Here is a 14183-nt window from a genome sequence, read left to right as displayed (position 1 = left end):
CATAGGAGGAGGTGGCACCCCTGCCACCTCACTCCTATGCTTAAGGATGATCGGAGCTGTCTCTGACAGCTCCGATCATCCCTATTTTCAGCTCGGAAAAGCAGAGACAAGTGAGGGGGGTCTCAGGACCCCCCTGGGCGATATGCCGGGATGTCTGCTGATAGATATCAGCTAGAGATGAGTGAATCGAAGTTGACAAACCCGAATTCGTTATGAATTTCATGAAAAATTGGATTTGCAACGAATACGAATATTGCCGCGATTCTATTGCACGAATCGCTTCATTAAACTCTAATTTACAGCGTTCCAGGCTATTGGAGACCTAAGATGGTGGATCCACATGTGAGTACATGGGGCAGGGGATTATGGGAGGGCGGGAAACAGCGGCGGGAATGAAGGTAGGCGGGCTGACCCTGAACCACATGTGAGATGCAGCCTATCAGTGTTCACTGACCCCTGTGATGTCACAGCCCCTATATAATCGGCGACCATCTTGCTTCTCTTCATTTCATCTATGCACTCGGATTGGACGGGACTGCGTGTGTGTGAGTAGCTCATGCCACAGCGTTACACTGCAGCTGCTACTCACATCAGCATTAGGGAAAGACAGGAGTGCAGAGTACTTTGCTGTTACACTGAGAAGGATCATTGATAGCTAAACCTCCTATTCACGTTATTGAGCATTGCAGCAGAGAGGGGCAGATAGCTGTCAGCTGCCTCATACAGATCTCCAAGCTGCCTGAACTTTCTGAAGCATCTTATCTCCTCATTTTTCAGCATAATTGAGGTTATTTTTATTTGCTCCACAAATCTTCTGCTGCTCAGAATTGTGTGACAGAGTGCAATTTAGGGTTTAATCCCTGGATTTTTTATTTTATTTTTTGTGGTGCTGCACTGTTGGGTCCTGCTGCTGTTCAGAAATAAGTCATATTAGTGTGGACTTTAGTGCCTTTTTACCATTTTTTACCTGTTACTTTGTCTCTGTGCTAAATTCTGTGTTATACCACACGTTATACACCTGCCGGTGTATGAAAGAAAAAAAAAGTTTTCCTTGCGTACAAATACGCCTAACAGTGGCCTTATCATTGCAAAGGGCCTAAATACAAGCAAATAGCGTACCATATACTACCTTTTTTTCTGTCTCTGTGCTAAATTAAGTGTTATACCACACGTTATACACCTGCCGGTGTATTAAAGAAAAAAAAGTTTTTCCTGAGTACAAATACGCTTTTTCAGTGGCCTTTTCATTGCAAATGGCCTACATACAAGCAAATAGCGTACCATATACTACCTTTTTTTCTGTCTCTGTGCTAAATTCAGTGTTATACCACACATTATACACCTGCCGGTGTATTTTAAGAAAAAAAAGTTTGTCCTGCGTACAAATACGCTTAACAGTGGCCTTATCATTGCAAAGGGCCTACATACAACCAAGTAGTGTACTATGTAGTACCTGTATTTCTGTATCGGTGCTAAATTCAGTGCTATTCAACACATTAGTATACACCGGCTGGTGTATACAACAAAAAAATAGTTTTTTTCTGCGTATAAATACGCTTAACAGTGCGCTCATCATTGCAAAGAGCGTACATAGAACCAAGTAGTGTACTATTTACTACCTGTTATTCTGTCTCTGTGCTAAATTCAGTGCTATTCCACACATTAGTATATACCTGCTGGTGTAATAAAAAAAAGTGTTTTTTCTGCGTAGAAATATGCATGCCAGTGCGCTCATCATTGCAAAGGGCATACATACAACAAAGGAGTGTACTATTTAGTAATTGTTATTCTGTCTAGGGCCTATATACTTTGAAAGGACAGCCGTAAGTAATCGCCTGCTGCTGTTCTATACCCTCATAAACGCACTATGTCAGGCAGGGAAGTGCCAGGACGTGCACAGAGAAGGGGCAGAGGCCTACATACGTCAGGCAGAGTTGGCAGCAGACTTGGGGCGAGTGGCAGTAGGAGTCGCAGCAATAAGCCTGAGCTCCCGTTAACACCCAGAGGTCGTGTCGTCGACCCACCTCTCCTCGTCAATTGGTTTGCACACTCATCCCCATCATCACAAGTGACATCTGCTAACCCCAGTCAAGAGTCGGTGGGATCCTCAGACACAATGCTCAGTTGGCATGGCCCGGGAGCATTCCCCGTAATCCCATTGCCTTTGTCCTACGCTGTTGCCTTTCCCAAAGAAGTATTTCATGCTTTGAGTTCAGCTCCACTATTTAGTGAGGACGATGTAATAGAGGACAGTCAGCATCTAATGGGCAGCCAAGAATGTGAGGAGACATGCGTCCCTTGCTCCGCAAGGAGGGCAAGTATTGATGCGGAGAGTGACGTGGGAGGCGGTGTTTCAATTGTTAAGGGTCCTGAGGCAGACACTGTTGTGGAACACGAGGAGGACATCAGTGACGTGCACACATCTTTTGATGATGATGAATCGGAAGCCGGGTGCAGAAGCCGGGGCTTCATCATCATCAGGAGAAGAGATTTGCTCTTTGTCTATGAGGCAGCAAGGCGGTAGCGCGGTTGGCAATCAGCGTGGTGGTGGCAGTAGTGGAAATTCAGGAGCCAAAGGTGCCAGGGGGAGACCACCTGCTTCGCAGCAAGCTACCATTGAGGGAGGTAGTGGAACAGGGGTTCCTGGAGATGGCGCCAATAGCAGTGAAATAGTGCGAACTGTGGGTGGGAAAATCAGCTACTCTGCGGTGTGGTTGTTCTTCATAAAGAATCCGGAGGACCTTAGCGTAGTCACATGCAAAATCTGTGGGCAGAAAGTGAAGCGTGGCCAGGGTCCCAATCTCGGCACCTCGGCCCTGCATCAACACATGATTCGCCACCACAAAGCGGCCTGGGATAACCGTGGCTCCGAGGTAGTGGTCCAGCCTGCCGCATCACCCAGTGGCCATCCGCTCCCTCCGTCATCCAGCCAAGGCTCCACCACCTCAGCCGAAGGGAGCATTGTGTCAAACCCTCCTTCTTCCGCTCCTGCTTCTTCCGCTCGTAGTCAGCCATTCCGCCAACAATCGATCGGCGGAGCCATGTCCAAGAGGCAACAGTATGCTCCCACTCATCCAGCGGCACAGAAGTTGAATGTGCTCCTGTTCAAGTTGCTGGTGTTGCTGTCCCTCCCTTTCCAACTGGTGGACTCTGCAGCTTTCAGGGAATTGATGGCTTGTGCCGAGCCGAGGTGGAGAGTCCCAAGCCGTCATTTCTTTGCGAAGAAGGCAGTACCAGCCCTGCATAAGTTTGTACAAGAGAAGGTGAGCCAGTCCTTGAGCCTGGCGGTGTGTTCAAAAGTGCACGGCAGCGCCGACATGTGGAGCTGTAACTACGGGCAGGGACAATACATGTCTTTTACGGCCAACTGGGTAAATGTTGTTCCTGCACAGCCACAACAGCAACTTGGACAGGTCACACCGCTTCCTCCTCCACGCTCTGGCTCCCAGGCAGTTGGTCCTTTTACAGTGTGCACCTCCTCATCCTCCTCCCCGTGTCCTTGGCCTCCACTGCACGTCCAAATCTCGGTGGCCCTTCATCGTACCACGTGTGTAGGGCACAGCGGTGTCAAGCCGTCCTTCACATGGTTTGCCTTGGCGAACGGAGTCACACAGGGGAGGAACTGCTAAAGTTCATTAGGGAAGAAATCCGAGTATGGCTTACTCCACGAAATCTGGAAATGGGAACCATGATGACCGACAATGGGAAGAACATTGTGGCCGCGCTGCGACAAGGAAGTGTGAACCCTTCGCCCTGCATGGCACACGTGTTGAATCTGTTTGTCAAGAAGTTCATCAAGTCTTCACCCCATTTGCGAGACGTCCTGACAATGGCAAGGAAACTGTGCATGCACTTCAGCCACTCTTACACCGCCAATGACACTTTGCTTGAGCTGCAGCATCAGAACGGTATCCCACAACATAGTCTCATTTGTGACGTTGCCACACATTGGAATTCCACCCTCCATATGTTGGACAGACTATACGAACAAAGAAAAGCCATCACAGATTTTTTGATGATAGGAGTACACCCCTGTGTAACTTCAATGTGAACGAGTGGCAGCTCATACGTGACACTTGCCGTTTGCTGAGGCCCTTTGAGGAAGCCACATTTTTTGTTAGTCGCTCGAATTATGCCATGAACGACGTAATTCCACTCCTACATTTACTCCCAAAAATTATTGAAAACATGGCTGGTCACGGCAATGGAGACTTTGTGCCTACATCAGAAGGCTACATGAGTCCTGTGGGGGATGAACTGGAGGAGGATGATGAGGGGCAGAGCGGAGCACAGTTTATGGGGGATGAGATGGCCGGTGTTTCTGGTCATTGGACAGGAGAGGGGGAGCAGGAGCAGCCAGGGGAGCTGGAGGGTTATTGCGAGGGAGGCGAGACAGAGGACCCAGACATACCGTGGCAGTATGCAGTGGAGATGGAGGCAGGTAGTCCCAGTGAGTCACTGTCACAAATGGCACGATGCATGCTGAGTTGCTTGCGTAGTGACCCCCGAATTGTCAAAATTCGTCAGCGCGATGACTTCTCCACCTTATTAGAGCCTCGCTACCGGCCCAGAATGGGGACCTTTTTTACACCCACTGAGAGGGAGGACAAACTTACCTACTTCAGGGAGCTTCTAAGTAGTCGGTTGGCCGATCGGCCACATGGTCCATCCACTCGCAGGTCTGACTCGGGGGGGCCTTTGCGCTCACCATCCACTGCCACGGCTGCTGGGGAGGGGAGGCAGGAGCAGTACAGTCTCAATCAGCAGCAGCCTGAGTCTACAGTTGCTGATGAGTAGCTTCCTTCAGCCGCATAGTGAAGCTACTCATCAGCAGCAGGTGAACATGGAGCAGGACCTGAACCAGCAGGTGGTGGCTTACCTCGACATGACCCTGCCAACAACCGTTGAAGATCCGCTGGACTTCTGGGCAGCCAAACTCAATTTATGTCCGCAACTAGCGGAGTTTGCCCTGGAAAAGCTTTCCTGCCCGGCCAGTAGTGTGCCATCAGAGCGGGTGTTTAGTGTGGTCGGGGCCATAGTCACCCCAAGGCGAACTTGTTTGTCCACTAAAAATGTGGAGAGACTGACGTTTGTCGAGATGAATCAGGGATGGATCAGCCAGGATTTCCAGCCACCAATGACAGATGGGTCTGAGTAGATTGACCATGCTCCTACAACAAAATTTTCTCTATTGTGGTTGGTTATGAAACCCTCTGGGGCAGACCTGGGCATTTATGGCCCGCTTGCCACATACGGCCCTTTGATTGGCTCTGACCGGCCCGTGCTGATAGGGGGACAACTATGCTGCCTAATCTGGGGGACAACTATGCTCCTAATCTGGGGGACATCTATGCTGCCTAATCTGGGAGACATCTATGCTGCCTAATCTGGGTGACATCAATGCTGCCTAATCTGGGGGACAACTATGCTCCTTATCTGGGGGACAACTATGCTCCTAATCTGGGGGACATCTATGCTCCTAATCTGGTGGACATCTATGATGCCTAATCTGGGGGACAAGTATGCTCCTAATCTGTGGGACATCTATGCTGCCTACTCTGGGGGACAAGTATGGTCCTAATCTGGGGGACATCTATGCTGCCTAATCTGGGTGACATCTATGCTGCCTAATCTGGGGGACAACTATGCTCCTAATCTGGGGGACATCTATGCTGCCTAATCTGGGTGACATCTATGCTGCCTAATCTGGGGGACAACTATGCTCCTAATCTGGGGGACATCTATGCTGCCTAATCTGGGTGACATATTTGCTGCCTAATCTGGGGGACAACTATGCTCCTAATCTGGGGGACATCTATGCTGCCTAATCTGGGGGACAAGTATGCTCCTAATCTGGGGGACATCTATGCTGCCTACTCTGGGGGACAAGTATGCTCCTAATCTGGGGGACATCTATGCTGCCTAATTTGGGGGACAACTATACTCCTAATCTGGGGGACAACTAAACTCCTAATCTGGTGGACATCTATGCTGCCTAATCTGGGGGACATCTATGCTGCCTAATCTGGGTGACATCTATGCTGCCTAATCTGGGGGACATCTATGCTGCCTAATCTGGGGGACAAGTATGCTCCTAATCTGGGGGACATCTATGATGGCTACTCTGGGGGACAACTATGCTCCTAATCTGGGGGACATCTATGCTGCCTTCTCTGGGGGACAACTATGCTCCTAATCTGGGGGACATCTATGCTGCCTAATCTGGGGGACAACTATGCTCCTAATCTGGGGGACATCTATGCTGCCTAATCTGGGGGACAAGTATGCTCCTAATCTGGGGGACATCTATGCTGCCTACTCTGGGGGACAAGTATGCTCCTAATCTGGGGGACAACTATGCTCCTAATCTGGGGGACATCTATGCTGCCTAATCTGGGGGACAAGTATGCTCCTAATCTGGGGGACATCTATGCTGCCTACTCTGGGGGACAAGTATGCTCCTAATCTGGGGGACATCTATGCTGCCTAATCTGGTGGACAACTATGCTCCTAATATGGGGAAAACGGATGCTTCTGGCCTTGGGCCTATAATTTTTTTAAGTTTAGCAGTAACTAAATACATGCTTAATGCAAATGTCAACATTGATCTTTAAATGTAAGGGGTTATGAAACCCTCTAGGGTACTGCGAATGACTGCTCCAGACTCATTCTGTGTCTTTCACAAACTACGTGCCTTCCTGTTGCCTCAGGCCTTGGGCCTATAATTTTTTGAAGTTTAGCAGTAGCTAAATACAAGCTTAATGCAAATGTAAACATTGATATTTAAATGTAAGGGGTTATGAAAACCTCTTGGGTACTGCAAATGCATTCTCCAGACTCATTCTGTGTCTTTCAGGAACTACTTGCCTCATTGGTGCCTCTGGCCTTGGGCCTTAAATTTTTGGATGTTTAGCAGTAGCTAAATACATGCTTAATGCAAATTTCAACAATGATTGTTAAATTCTCGGCGCTCTGCCAGGGCCTTCTCCTACCCCGCCTGGGCCAATCCGAGGACCTCACTAACCAACTCACTAACTAACCCAATCGCTCATAGCGACGGGCGGTGTGTACAAAGGGCAGGGACTTAATCAACGCCAGCTTATGACCCTCACTTACTGGTAATTCCTCGTTTTAAGGTTATATAATTGCAATCCCAGATCCCTATCACGAACTGGTTTCAGCGTGCAACACGCACCTGTCCTTGAAAGATAGAGACACGCTAATCCGTTCAGTGGAGCGCGCCTGCGGCCCCGGACATCTGAGGGCATAACACACCTGTTATTGCTCGATCTCGCAATTGATCGGGCAAGGTAAGGGGTTATTAAAGCCTCTTGGGTACTGCTGAGGCCTACTCCTGACTGCTCCTGGTGAAATGTATGAGGTAATTAAACACTATTGGGTAGTGTTATTGTTAAATTTATTGGTAATTTTATCAGTAATAAAATTGAATTTTGCAGAATGCTAACCGTTACACAACGTAACGCTTTTTGCGTGTGATTTTTTAATGAAAATAAATAAATAAATAGATGGAGAGGGATTAACTATGCTTAATCATTTTTGGCGATTAGAATCCTTTTGTCATCCGATTTTTTGGAGACAGATGCGCTTACACACATGTAATAATTTTTTTAACCAAATTTCAAACATTGTGTGGTTTATTATTTTTGAATGTCTTTTGGTGGTCCACCATCCTGCATTATAGAGTCTTCTGAACTGCTGTATATGCACTTTTTTTTTTTTTTTTTTTTTTAAAGGTGTTTTGTCAGACAATTTCAATAAAATTTTGCGTTTTTTTGGGGTGGATTGTGAAGCCCGGGTGACAGGTGTGTAATGTGTACTCGTGCATCAGTCAACTCCAGTCTGTGTCCGTTAGGCAATCTATGGGTTACTGATGCAGCAGAGGTGGGGCCTTGGTTTTGGAATTTCAATTTTTTTAAAAACTACCAAAAAAGATGGACACACCCTAATCCATTCAGCGGAGCGCGCCTGCGGCCCCGGACATCTGAGGGCATAACACACCTGTTATTGCTCGATCTCAGGAGAAGGGGGGTTCATCATCAGGAGAAGAGAGTTGCAGGTTGCCCTTGAGTCAGCAAGGCGGTAGCACGGTTGGCAGTCAGCGTGGTGTGGCAGTAGTGGAAATTCTGGAGCCAAACGTGCCCGGGGGAGACCACCTGCTTCGCGGCAGCTTACCTTTCCGGGAGTTAGCGGGTTACCAGCAACGGTCGATAAAAGAAAGAGACACGCTAATCCGTTCAGTGGAGCACGCCTGCGGCCCCGGAAATCTGAGGGCATAACACACCTGGTATTGCTCGATTTCGCAATTCATCGTGCCAAGGTAGGAGGTTATTAAAGCCTCTTGGGTACTGCTGAGGCCTACTCCTGACTGCTCCTGGTGTAATGTATGGGGTAATTAAACACTCTTGGGTAGTGTTTTTTTTTTTATTTACTGATAATTTTATCGGTAATAAAATAGAATTTTCCAGAATGCTAGTCGTTACACAATGGAACGCTTGTTGCGTGGGATTTTTTAATGAAAAAAAAAATGGACAGGGATTAACTCTGCTTCATCATTTTGGGCAAAAAAAGTCCTTTGGTGATCTGATCTTTTGGAGACAGATGCGCTTACACACATATTGAATTAGTTTTTGTAAAATAATTTCAAACATTGTGTGGTTTATTATTTTTGAGAAGAATGTCTTTGGATGGTCCACCGTCCTGCGTTATAGAGTCTTGTGAACTGTTGGATATGCGCTTGTTCTTACACAAAGGTATTTCTTTAAAAAATTTGTAAAATTTTGTTGCCTTTTGGAGGGGATTGTGAAGCCCGGGTGTGTACTGGTGCATCAGCCAACTCCAGGCTGTGTCCTTCAGGCAATATATGGGTTCCTGATGCCGCAGAGGTGGGGCCTGAGTCTGGAAATTTCAAATTTTTGGATAGCGGGTGCTACCAATGAGAAATCTTTGACAAAAATTTCTCATTGTGTTGTTTTTGGAGGGGGTATTGTGAAGCCCTGGTGTGTACTGGTGCATCAGCCAACTCCAGGCTGTGTCCTTCAGACAATATATGGGTTACTGATGCCGCAGAGGTGGGGCCTGGGTCTGTTGATTTCAAATTTTTAGATAGCGGGTGCTACCAATGAGAAATCTTTGTCAAAAAGAGCGATGCCGGTAATCTGCATGCTATTCTGAATAACAGTATCGATAACGGATCGAAACAAACTTTTCGGGAAAATTTGGCGAATCGGCCGAATCGAATTTTTGAAATGTTCGCTCATCTCTAATATCAGCAGTCATCATGTTCCGATCACTGCGTCCGGAGACACAGTGATTAAGGAATGCAGCGATGTAAATGTATGGCGCTGTCCAGCAAAGTGATAAATTTTTGGCGCTCATCGTTAAGGGGTTAAGGGAATCTATTGATGCTAGGGCTTTTTGATACATTAAAGCGTACCTGTCATAGTGCCACAAAAAAAAAAAAAAAAATATATATATATATATATATATATATATATATATATATATAAAAAAGGATAAATTGATATTACTCAGTCAGTACCTAATTCTGATCATGCACATGTCATTTTTATGTGTCCAGGACCTATATATCCCTAACAAAGCTTTTTGCTTTTACAGGCTCCTGAATGTCTGATCAGCTTATTTGTCATTCAGGAGTCAAAGAAAGCTTTTGCTGTTCAAGCATGCTGGGAGTTGTAGTTTTGCAACAGCTGGAGCTGCAGTGCATGTAAAGCACTGTGTTAGAGCAGTGTTACCTTTAGCTGCTGCAAAACTACAACTCCCAGCATGCCCACACATCCTTTGTCTGTAGTTTTGCAAGAGCTGGAGAATACACAGCTCTTACACATAGTTTTAAAAAGATTGCAAAACTACAACTCCCATCGTGGCTGTAGTGGTGCAATGGGGATCTCCTATACTGGATACCAACACACTTTATGGTGGGTATTCGTTATGCTGCAAAATACAGAGTAGTCTGTCTTCATAAAGATAGGTGACCCCTAGTGGTGGCTATTTTATTTTTTTAAATAAATGTATATTTTAAAAAGTCATCTTATCAGTAGTACTACAAAATATAAAAAGTTTTTCATAATGACAGTGCCTCTTTAACCCCTTAAGGACTCAGGGTTTTTCCGTTTTTGCACTTTCGTTTTTTCCTCCTTACCTTTTAAAAATCATAACCCTTTCAATTTTCCACCTAAAAATCCATATTATGGCTTATTTTTTGCGTCGCCAATTCTACTTTGCAGTGACATTAGTCATTTTACCCAAAAATGCACGGCGAAACGGAAAAAAAAATCATTGTGCGACAAAATCGAAAAAAAAACGCCATTTTGTAATTTTGGGGGCTTCCGTTTCTACGCAGTGCATATTTCGGTAAAAATTGCACCTTATCATTATTCTGTAGGTCCATACGGTTAAAATGATACCCTACTTATATAGGTTTGATTTTGTCGCACTTCTGGAAAAAATCATAACTACATGCAGGAAAATTTTTACGTTTAAAAATGTCATCTTCTGACCCCTATAACTTTTTTATTTTTCCACGTATGGGGTGGTATGAGGACTCATTTTTTGCGCCATGATCTGAAGTTTTTATCGGTATGATATTTGTTTTGATCGGACTTTTTGATAACTTTTTATTCATTTTTTAATGTTATAAAAAGTTACCAAAATACTCTTTTTTGGACTTTGGAATTTTTTTGCGCGTACGCCATTAACCGTTCGGCTTAATTAATGATATATTTTTATAGTTCGGACATTTACGCACGCGGCGATACCACATATGTTTATTTTTATTTTTTTTTACACTGTTTTATTTTATTTATGGGAAAAGGGGGGTGATTCAAACTTTTATTAGGGAAGGGGTTAAATGACCTTTATTAACACTTTTTTTTTACTTTTTTTTTGCAGTGTTATAGGTCCCATAGGGACCTATAACACTGCACACACTGATCTCCTATGCTGATCACTGGCGTGCATTAACACGCCTGTGATCAGCATTATCGGCGCTTGACTGCTCCTGCCTGGATCTCAGGCACGGAGCAGTCATTCGTCGATCGGACACCGAGGAGGCAGGTAAGAGCCCTCCCGGTGTCCGATCAGCTGTTCGGGACGCCGCGATTTCACCGCGGCGGTCCCGAACAGCCCGACTGAGCAGCCGGGATACTTTCAGTTTCACTTTAGAAGCGGCGGTCAGCTTTGACCGCCGCTTCTAAAGGGTTAATACCGCACATCGCCGCGATCGGCGATGTGTGGTATTAGCCGCGGGTCCCGGCCGTTGATTAGCGCCGGGACCCACGTGATATGATGCGGGATCGCGGCGCGATCCCGCTTCATATCGCGGGAGCCGGCGCAGGACGTAAATATACGTCCTGCGTCGTTAAGGGGTTAATTTCCCCTGTAGTGGGGCTGCAGGTTCCCCCACAAAGCATAGCTTAGTCCCAAGTTTTTAGCAATGGGAAAGATGTGAACATCTTTTTAGAAACCACACTCATAATACAGAAAAAATGCAGCACACTGAAAATATGACTTCAATTAAGGCACTTATAATTGTGTTGCAGAGAAATTAGAACATCCATGAAGACACAAAAATGTTTGCCGATACAAGTTTGCATTAGGCTTATACATCGTAGATAATTTAATTACATACAGTTTTTTTTTTCAAACAGTGTGTGCACTGATGGGCACTTTCCTATAGACTTTCAAAGTGCAAATCATTGGGTTAAAAATACGGCGGTTTTTAATACCAATTTTACAGTCGTATTTTGGTATGACCTAATATTATATTTTTATATTTTGTTTTACAGAAGACAAGCCAAGAAAAGTAACATAGTTAAAATGCATGTTGTAATGAAAGCATAGAATTTAATTAAAAATACATGTAATTTACTAAAGGTTAATATGTGCATTTCATTACTATAGTCTTTACAGCTTGTTTGATGAAAAAGTCAACTTACCTACGGAAGATTTATCCAACAGATCTCATCCAAAGTTTGTCATCTTCTGTAAATGCTTTTCACATTTTATGTACATACCTTTTAAAATATTTTAACTGTGGAAATAAAGGGTAAATAAGTATGAGTTGCATATATAATATTCCCCTGGTACCCCACTACACATGAGCTCCAATCCTCACAAGATGTCCTTCTTTATTCTTCCTCACACCACCATCTCTATACTTTCTCCCTAGCATAGACTGACCAGGAAGGGAATAATAGGCCCCACTACCAACCTACATGTGATTCCATTAAATACACCAACAGGTACTCCAAATATCACTTAATGATATTCAGTCCAGTGTCATATGTCTGAGATATTTTACTCTAAAAGTAATGCTTCTATTGGAGAATATCTCCAAAATACAGTATTCTTTGAAACGTGTTTTGCTTCATTTAGAATCTGAATCATAAGAAGCTACTGTCAGGAGTCTATGTAAGAACAAAGAGAGAATATAAAAAGTGTAGCACTCACTGGGGTGAAAATCTTCTATTTTGCAGCTCACAGATGATTACAGAAAGAAGTGGTCTAACACAGCGGAAGAGAGTTGAGGTGCGGATACAGGGGGTTGGTAAAGGCATGCACTATAGCAAACCCAGTTTTGCCCAAACAACGGTGATCAATTCATGAGGCTTTTTACTTATAAGAGTCAATGTTTGCCTTACTATGGCTTAGTTAATGGATATGAATATTTATGCATAGTTAATGTAAAAGAGATCTAACATCTGTAAAGGGGTATTCCACCCCTAAATAGGAGCTTCCGTGTATGTTAAGTCCTGATATGCCCCCTTCATTCATGTCTATGGGAGGGGGCATGATGGCAAGTACATAGCTGTCACGTCTCCTCCCATTGACATAAATCGAAGGGGCGTGACAAGTTTTCGCCCGCCACCGGAACAGAGCAGAGTTCGCTCCGTTGCACCAAATGACTGGGGTGTCGTGCCAGAGATGAGGGGGACCTAGTGGTCTCCTCCCTCGATTAGACATCTCTTCCCCTATCCTTTGGCTAGGGGATAAGGTGACTAGTATCGGAGTATCCTTTTAAGATCTTCCAATTGCAAACATGTACTACTGTTAGCCATGTTCACCATGTTGAATTAATAAAATCATATGTTTCCTGCAACTGGAATACAAATCCCTGGCAGTTTAATGCTGAGAAAATGCATTAACAGAGGTTTAAAAAAATAGTAAGTTCATAAATTGATAATAGTAGGATCATAGATTAAAAGTAACTTGTATATGTTCGATGGACACTACTAATATTAACACAATAGGGTACAAAAATACCAGAGAAATTATATAATAACCAGAAAAGAAAAGGCAGGCAAGTATACAGAAGTCAATATTAATAAAATAATAACAATCTCTTTGGAGTAAGTTGTCCTCATTTGAACTAAAATCAGTTATATGAAAGGGAATCTGTAAGCTCTACATCATGTTTCATAGCTGATGGCTGTTTGCAAAGTAAAAAAAATCATGCTTTCCTTCCAAGCTTAAGTGTTAAAAATGACATTCTGCAACATGCCAGTCTCCTCCCTCCTCCACGCTCCCTGCCCTGCATGATTGATGTACAGGGTTTGGCTTCCATCACTGAGGCACGGAAGGAAGGAGGGTTCTGCATATTGCAGCACAGCCTCTTTGACAGCCATCAGCTAAGAGACAGATATCATTTATTTTATTTCCTTATTAGCTGCCCATGTCATCTGTGCATGATAGGGAGCTGACAGATTCCCTTTAAATAAGAACCTTGGTCTGATATACAGCTTCTAAAGCAACATGCTGCAACTTTATTTTTATAGATACAAATTTGGTATACCCTTGTATTTTGAAATAACATTTAAAACTGCTTATTGTATTCAATGTCAACCATAACATGTCTTTTAATTTCACAAAAATTATTTCGGCTGACTTGTCTCTCATACATATTTCAAGATATTCTCTACACACAAGTATTCTTAAAACAATTTAACCAAAATTCCCTGAATCTACAGGGACACATTTGGATGTCAACTTACAACAGATGTGCCAAGTTGCATATGGATTACATTTTCATCTTGAATGTATAACTTGGAAAATAAACACAAAATAACATTTACTATGGCTTAACTTTAGTGGGTGATTGTGCAGGTGTTCTTAAAGGAAATTTAAAACTGTCTAAACCTGTAGTG

General features: G+C 44.3%; 1 protein-coding gene across 2 annotated transcripts in view; it reads right to left on the bottom strand.

Annotated features, from left to right (window-relative positions):
* LOC130293998 (netrin-1-like) overlaps nucleotides 1–14183 on the bottom strand; it is a 143956-nt gene that overhangs the window by 73944 nt on the left and 55829 nt on the right. Inside the window, exon 2 of one of the 2 annotated variants that reach the window (XM_056543350.1) lies at nucleotides 11976–12070. The exons of the other annotated variant lie outside the window; for it this stretch is intronic. The gene's annotated coding sequence lies outside the window, so the exon portion shown is untranslated. The remainder of the gene's footprint in view (nucleotides 1–11975; nucleotides 12071–14183) is intronic. 2 annotated transcript variants of the gene reach the window in all.

Source organism: Hyla sarda, chromosome 10 (genome assembly GCF_029499605.1).
Source record: "Hyla sarda isolate aHylSar1 chromosome 10, aHylSar1.hap1, whole genome shotgun sequence".
NCBI classification, from domain to species: domain Eukaryota; kingdom Metazoa; phylum Chordata; class Amphibia; order Anura; family Hylidae; genus Hyla; species Hyla sarda.
The sequence above is the reverse complement of the archived record's forward strand: the minus strand, read 5'-3'. Positions and strand labels throughout refer to the sequence as shown.